The sequence below is a fragment of the Acomys russatus genome, chromosome 19, assembly GCF_903995435.1.
Source record: "Acomys russatus chromosome 19, mAcoRus1.1, whole genome shotgun sequence".
NCBI classification, from domain to species: Eukaryota; Metazoa; Chordata; class Mammalia; order Rodentia; family Muridae; genus Acomys; species Acomys russatus.
In genome coordinates, this window is record NC_067155.1 from 47,114,993 (window position 1) to 47,121,270 (window position 6,278).

A 6,278-nucleotide genomic window follows, 5' to 3' on the forward strand; every position below is an offset into this window, starting at 1 on the left:
CCGCCCCTCCACAGGGCCTGATGGCCTAGAGAGTGTCTTTTATACATCTCCTTAGGACTCAGGACTGAGTACCTCTTTTTGCCACTGAACCCTTTCCTCTCTTCCTTCCATCCAGGAGGCTAAGGTAGAACAGGAGCTACTTGTCCCTGCACTTACGTGTGTGTGTGTGTGTGTGTGTGTGTGTGTGTGTGTGTGTGTGTGTGTGTGTCTGTGCGCGTGTACATACTTGCTCTATCAACAGTGCAGACAATGAGCACCTTCTGAATGCTTAGATATGCAGGCGGCACTCAGTGGCCTTGGACTGCTTCAGGTCCCTGGGGTAGAACCAATCAGTGGCTTCTGAGTCTCTGTTCCACCCAAGCAGCCCCTCTCTTATGCGAACCTTCCTCCATCTCCCTCCTCCTCTCCTTCCTCTTCCTCTCCCTCCTCTCTTTCCCTCCTCCTCCCCCTCCTCCTCCTCAAGATTTACTATTTATGTATATATGGGTGTCTCTGTGTGAGGTTTTTTTTTTTTTTTTTTTTTTTTTTTGAGACAGGGTCTCTCTGTGTATCCTTGCCTGTCCTGGACTCGCTTTGTAGACCAGGCTGGCCCCGAACTCACAGCGATCCGCCTGCCTCTGCCTCCCTAGTTCTGGGATTAAAGGCATGTGCCACCGTGCCCCTATGTGAGTTTATGTGTACTGCAGTGTATATTCTTCACCAATGACTTGTCTCTCCAACTCCAATTTTGTTTAGTTGGCCTTTTCTTTTTCTCCTTTCCAAGACAGTGTTTCTCTGTGTAGCCCTAGCTGTCCTGAAACTCACTCTGTAGTCCAGGCTGGCCTTGAACTCAGAGATCTGACTGCCTCTGTCTCCAAAGTGAAAAGGTTAAAAGCATGTGTCACTGCCATCTGGCTAGTGAGGGCTTTTAAAAATAGCCTAGGGGCTGGAGACATGGCTCAGAGGTTAAGAGCACAGACTGCTCCTCCAGAGGTCCTGAGTTCAAATCCCAGCAACTACATGGTGGCTCACAACCATCTATAATGAAATCTGGTGCCCTCTTCTGGCGAGCAGATGTATATGCAGGCAGAACATTGCATACATAGTAAATCTTTTTTAAAAAAGACCATCACATCTAGGGAGGGGCTGAAGTACATAGGCTAGAGACGAAACAAACTTTGGCTTGTCATTGGGCTCTTAAAAGGACAGTGGGCTTAGCATCCATCTCCCAGGGAGAAAGTTCTCCTGGCTAGTCCTGGTACCCAGCAGGGGTCCCTTATGGGCAACTCAGGCACACTGCCTTCTTCACAGCAGCCGGATGTTTCTAGACACGGGGCCCACTGTGCAAACACACGAGCAGCCATAGTGGACTGTCACAGCCTAAGCTGAAGAAGGCACTCTCCAGTCACACCCACTTCAGGCATCCCCTCCACCAGCCTTGGAAAGACAAACTTGGTGGAGTCTGATGGCCTTGGAACAATTCCACTTAGGCCAGAGGGGGCGCACTTCCCTGATGGTCCCTCAGAAAGCCCATATGATTAGGCACAAATGTGGTCTGCCTGAAGGGATGCTGAGGTTGGTGTGAAGAGCCTTGCCATACCCCCTTTTCTCTATATATAAGCAGACCGAGGTTCACTTTAGTCAGCGGGGATGCACCCCCTGTGCCACTCTTTAGCATTGCATTATCAGGCCTAATGGGGCTTTCCCCGCTCCCCCTTAAAGCAATAGTAGGTTACCCTGAGCTGGGGTGAGAGAGGGTGCAGAGTTGAGGCTGAAGACTTTGGGAAATCCAGAGAGGAGAAACTGCAGTCCCGGGGAGCTGCCGAGCTCAAAGGATGACATCCTAGGCCAAAGACTTGTAACCGCACTAGCTGCTAAGAGCTGTGACACCAGCTGTCACAGTAGCTGAACCTCCTGGTACCTGTGTCCCATTCAGGAACTCTTAGCTGCCGTCTGCTGGGGCCACTGGGTTAAAAGGCAGAGAGCAATAGTCTCCAAGCTGACAGGGAGCTGTGAGTTTCTCGCCTTGACAACAGGAGCTACAGGCCTCTCAGAGCCTACAGCTAGAAGCTTCTAGGCCCGTCAGTCTAGCTCCCAGGCTCTGGGCACTCAAGGGTTGAAGGTAGAAGATAATCTCACCTACTTTTACGGGGCCTAGCTCAGTCAGCTGACTGGTAGCAAGCACAAAGCTCAGAAATGATATGTTTTTTTTTTTTTTTTTTTGTCTTGTTTTTTCGAGACAGGGTTTCTCTGTATAGCCTTGGCTGTCCTAGACTCACTCTGTAGACCAGGCTGGCCTCGAACTCACAGTGATCCGCCTGTCTCTGCCTCCCGAGTGCTGGGATTAAAGGCGTGCACCACCACGCCCGGCATAATATGTTCTTTTATTCTGCCTGGTTTCAGTAATGTTTGTTGAGTGAAAAACTGAATCCTGGGAAAGCTTTGGAATGCCCAGGCCAAATGGGATTCCAGTGCAGAGAAACCAATGGAGACAGTAACCAGAGGTGCCAGGCCTGCAACTGTGTAGACCAGCAGTTCTCAACCTGTGGGGCTGGCATATCAGATATTTACGTTGCTTGATAACAGTAGCAAAATTACCATTATGAAGTAGCAACAACCGCATGCCTGTAATCCCAGCGCTCAGGGAGGCAGAGGCAGGCGACCTCTGCGAGTTCAAGGCCAGCCTGGTCTACAAAGTGAGTCCTGGACAGCCAAGGCTACACAGGGAAACCATGTCTTGAAACACCCAAACCAAACCAATAAAACCAAACAGAAGTAGCAATGAAAATATGGTTATGGTTGGGGTCACCACACCATGAGGAACTGTATTAAAGGGGCACAGCATTAGGGAGGTTGAGAACCACTGGTATAGACACAACTACGTAGGAGTTCCTAAGATAGCATGAGACAGGCAAAGGACATATGGACTGGACCAGATGAAGAGAGCAACAGGGAGGAGAGGCTGAGACAACTGGAGACACAGAACCATAGCGATCTTTCTAGCCACAGCTGAGACCTGAGACCCTGGGGTTGGGAGGAGGCTCTTGCTGGGATAGTTCTGGAAGATGCTGCCAGTGCCCTGGGAGCCCAGCATGGTGCGTGGCTTCTCACTCAAGATCTCACCGGACAGGGGCCTGGGTATCAGGAAGAGAGCGGCAGTGTGGTCCTGAGCCTGCGGGTCAGACTTCCTCTTCTTCACTCTGTACCTGGTCTTACAAGCTCACAGCCCCTTGTCAGAAATAGGAAGTAGCTGTTTTTTCTTTTTTCTTCCTTTATTTTTCTTTTCTTTCTTTCTTTTTTTTAGTGAGACAAAGTTTCTCTGTGTAGCCTTGGCTGTCCTGGACTAACTTTGTAGACTAGGGTGGCTTTGAACTCACAGTGATCCGCCTGCCTCTGCCTCCTGAGTGCTGGAATTGAAAGCATGCGCCACTACCACCACCTGGCAGGAAGTAGCTGTCTTTATTCCATTCACAATTGTTCCAGGGTTCAGGTGAGTGTGGCTGGGCAGAACCTCTGTACATAAGCCATAACTGTGGCTATTCTTGGGGTGACCCAGAAAGTGTGGCTCTGGTCTCATCCCTGATATATTTGCTTAGCTTGTCACCAAAGCTTATCTTCCTGTAGATTAAGGACTAAATTGTGTGCTGCCCCCAATTCAAGTTGGCATACTGACCCCAAAGTAAAGGTAACAGTGCTGGCAATGTTCTTTTTGTTATTGTCTGTTTGTTATTGTTTTGCCTTCGTTTTTTAAAGACAGGGTCTTACTATGTAGCTTTGGCTAAACTGAACTCACTATGTAGCCAATGCTGGCCGAGAGCACACAGTAAGCCACCTGCCTCTGCTTCCAAGAGGCGCTGGGCATGCACCATTATGCCTCTCAAGATGGTACCTTTGAACAACAGAATCACATCATTTATTTTGTGTGTTTGTGAGGCAGGCAATGAGCACCATATGGCATGTATGAAGGTCCTAGGTCAGCATGGAGGAGTTTGTTCTCGCCTTCCACCGTGTGGGCCCTGAACTCAAGTCTTCAGGCTTAGTGGCAGGTGCCTTTATCCACTGAACCATCCTGGCCATGAGTGGACACAGCAAGGAGGTGGCCTCATGGAGCTTTAATACAGGCCCTGACTAGGCTGTTAGCCAGCAGTGACAAGGAGTTAGACTGACCATGACCTGGCCCTTGAAGCCACCTGGGGCTTCCTTGAACTTCTTCCCAGATACAGAGCACATGTTCGCTTATAAGGCCAAAGAAGGCGTAAGAGCCTATGACTACCCTTGTTGGGTGTTAGGCCATCCCTGGGTGGAGCGAGTCCTCAGACCCCCTTTCCTAGGATTTTGCCATGGTCACAGACGGGTCACCCACCTGAGTGCAGAGGGCCAGCCCGGATCGGAACGAAATTTGTGTTTAACTTCAGTTTGTCTAGGAAAGGACGCCGTGTGGTATATCATGCCGGATGCTGCTGCAGGACAGGAGTTCGATGCGGCCTCAGGAAAGCTGCAGGTAGGTTGATCAGGACAGACAGGGGTCAGGCGAGACCAGGAGTCAGCTGAGTGGAAACGGCGGTGGGTTGCCACCTTGCCGGGAAGGTTGTGACTGGGGACACGGAGGCAATGAAGAAGCCTCACAATTTGGTGGCCTGGTCGTCCCCAGGTTTTCTGGCAAACACACCGTGTCTTATAGGAAGCATGGGCTAGTGTGTGCCCAGGGTCTGCATCCTGTCCAACCCCCTGGGGGGCGGGGAAGACATGCTTATTTTCTTTCCCCAGCCTCTGTACAGGGGCCTCACCCAGCAGAGCACAGTCTGGTGGGATCCAGTGCATTGGCACCTACCTACCCCGCTTTCCCTGGGAGACCCCTGGCTCCAGCAATGAAGGGAGGCAGGGAGGGCCCAGGAGGGCAGGTCAGAGAACTTGTGCCCGTTGACCTGCTCGCTCAAGATTGGAGTGAGAAGGTACAGAGGTTTTTGGGTTTTTTTGTTTGTTTGTTTTGTTTTTTTTTAAGGGGCAGGGGGAGTTGTACTGGAGATCAAATCCAAAGCCTCGTACACACTAGCCAAGTGCTTCACCACTGAGCTGTCACCTGTCCAGTGTAGAAAAAAATTTTTATTAAGAGTTTGGGCTTTAAAATGAGTGAGACACCAGCATCTGGACAGCTGGAGCTTGCAGGCCTGGCTTGCGGTGCTGTGTGACAAAAGACTCTTAGGACCCTCCCTGACACCATACAGGACAGCTGTGTCCTGCAGGCTGGTGGACAATGTGGGACATCGTAGGTACGTGCTTTGATATAGGGGCAGAGTGGGGTTGGCTTCCATGACAGGGAAACCTCGGACCCCGACACACTCTGGCCTGTCTGGTGTGACAGGTGGCTGTGGGATGTGGCCAGGCTTGGGGAAGGGTAGAAGTATGGGCCTGGAAGCCAGGCCAGGGAGAGAGCGGCACCGGTGCCATGTATGTGATGTGTGGCCTGGGGTGGGTAGGAGCCTTTCTTACCTGAGATGGGACCGGGCCAGTGGGGGAGGGGTGGGTAAGTGTGAGATTATTAACTGACAGACACTGCTTACTCTCCATCCAAGCCTACATGGGTGGCGCGGTCCCTCAGGCCCATTTTATCCCAAAAGCTTCGGACTTGGTGGTTCATCCCTGGAGCTGATCACACACCACCTTGGGTTCTACCTCAGAGCAACAAGCCTTCCACATCTCCTACAAGTCCAGGGGCAGGTCAGGGGGTAACATTGTCATGGCCCTGGAGGACCGCTATTACTATCCTTGCCCCTTTACTGTCACCCTGTGCTCACACAACCACCCTTCTTCCCTAACTGAACCCCCCCACACTTTTATTCCAGATGTTAGAAGCCCCTCCACAGCTGGGGAGGGGACAGCCGTGAGTCTAAGCTGCAGGGTCTAAGTCCAAAACTGTATGGCCACAGAGAGGGAGGTAACACTTCTAGCCTGTCTAGGATGGGTGTGCTCCTGATGGTTGGAGCAAGGCCCCTAGCCAGCATCTGTGTACCTGTGGGCAGATCCAGAGTGTAATTGGTCCTCTGTACCAGCAAATATGGCGCTGGCTCAGACCTCGAGTAGGCACCCTTTTCCCGGCCACATTTCCCCATTGGGGCAGCAACTCTCACTTGTGAAACAGGCACAGTGGCCCTATGGATCCCATGAGGACCTCCCGCTGCCCCCCCCCCCCAACACCAGCCTACATGCAGACGTCTTGTCAGCGTCAGAGCTGCTCAGGTGCAGACAAGGCATCCCGGGGTTGTGACAGTCGGGCTTGCGCAGCCCAGTAAGGTGCGATG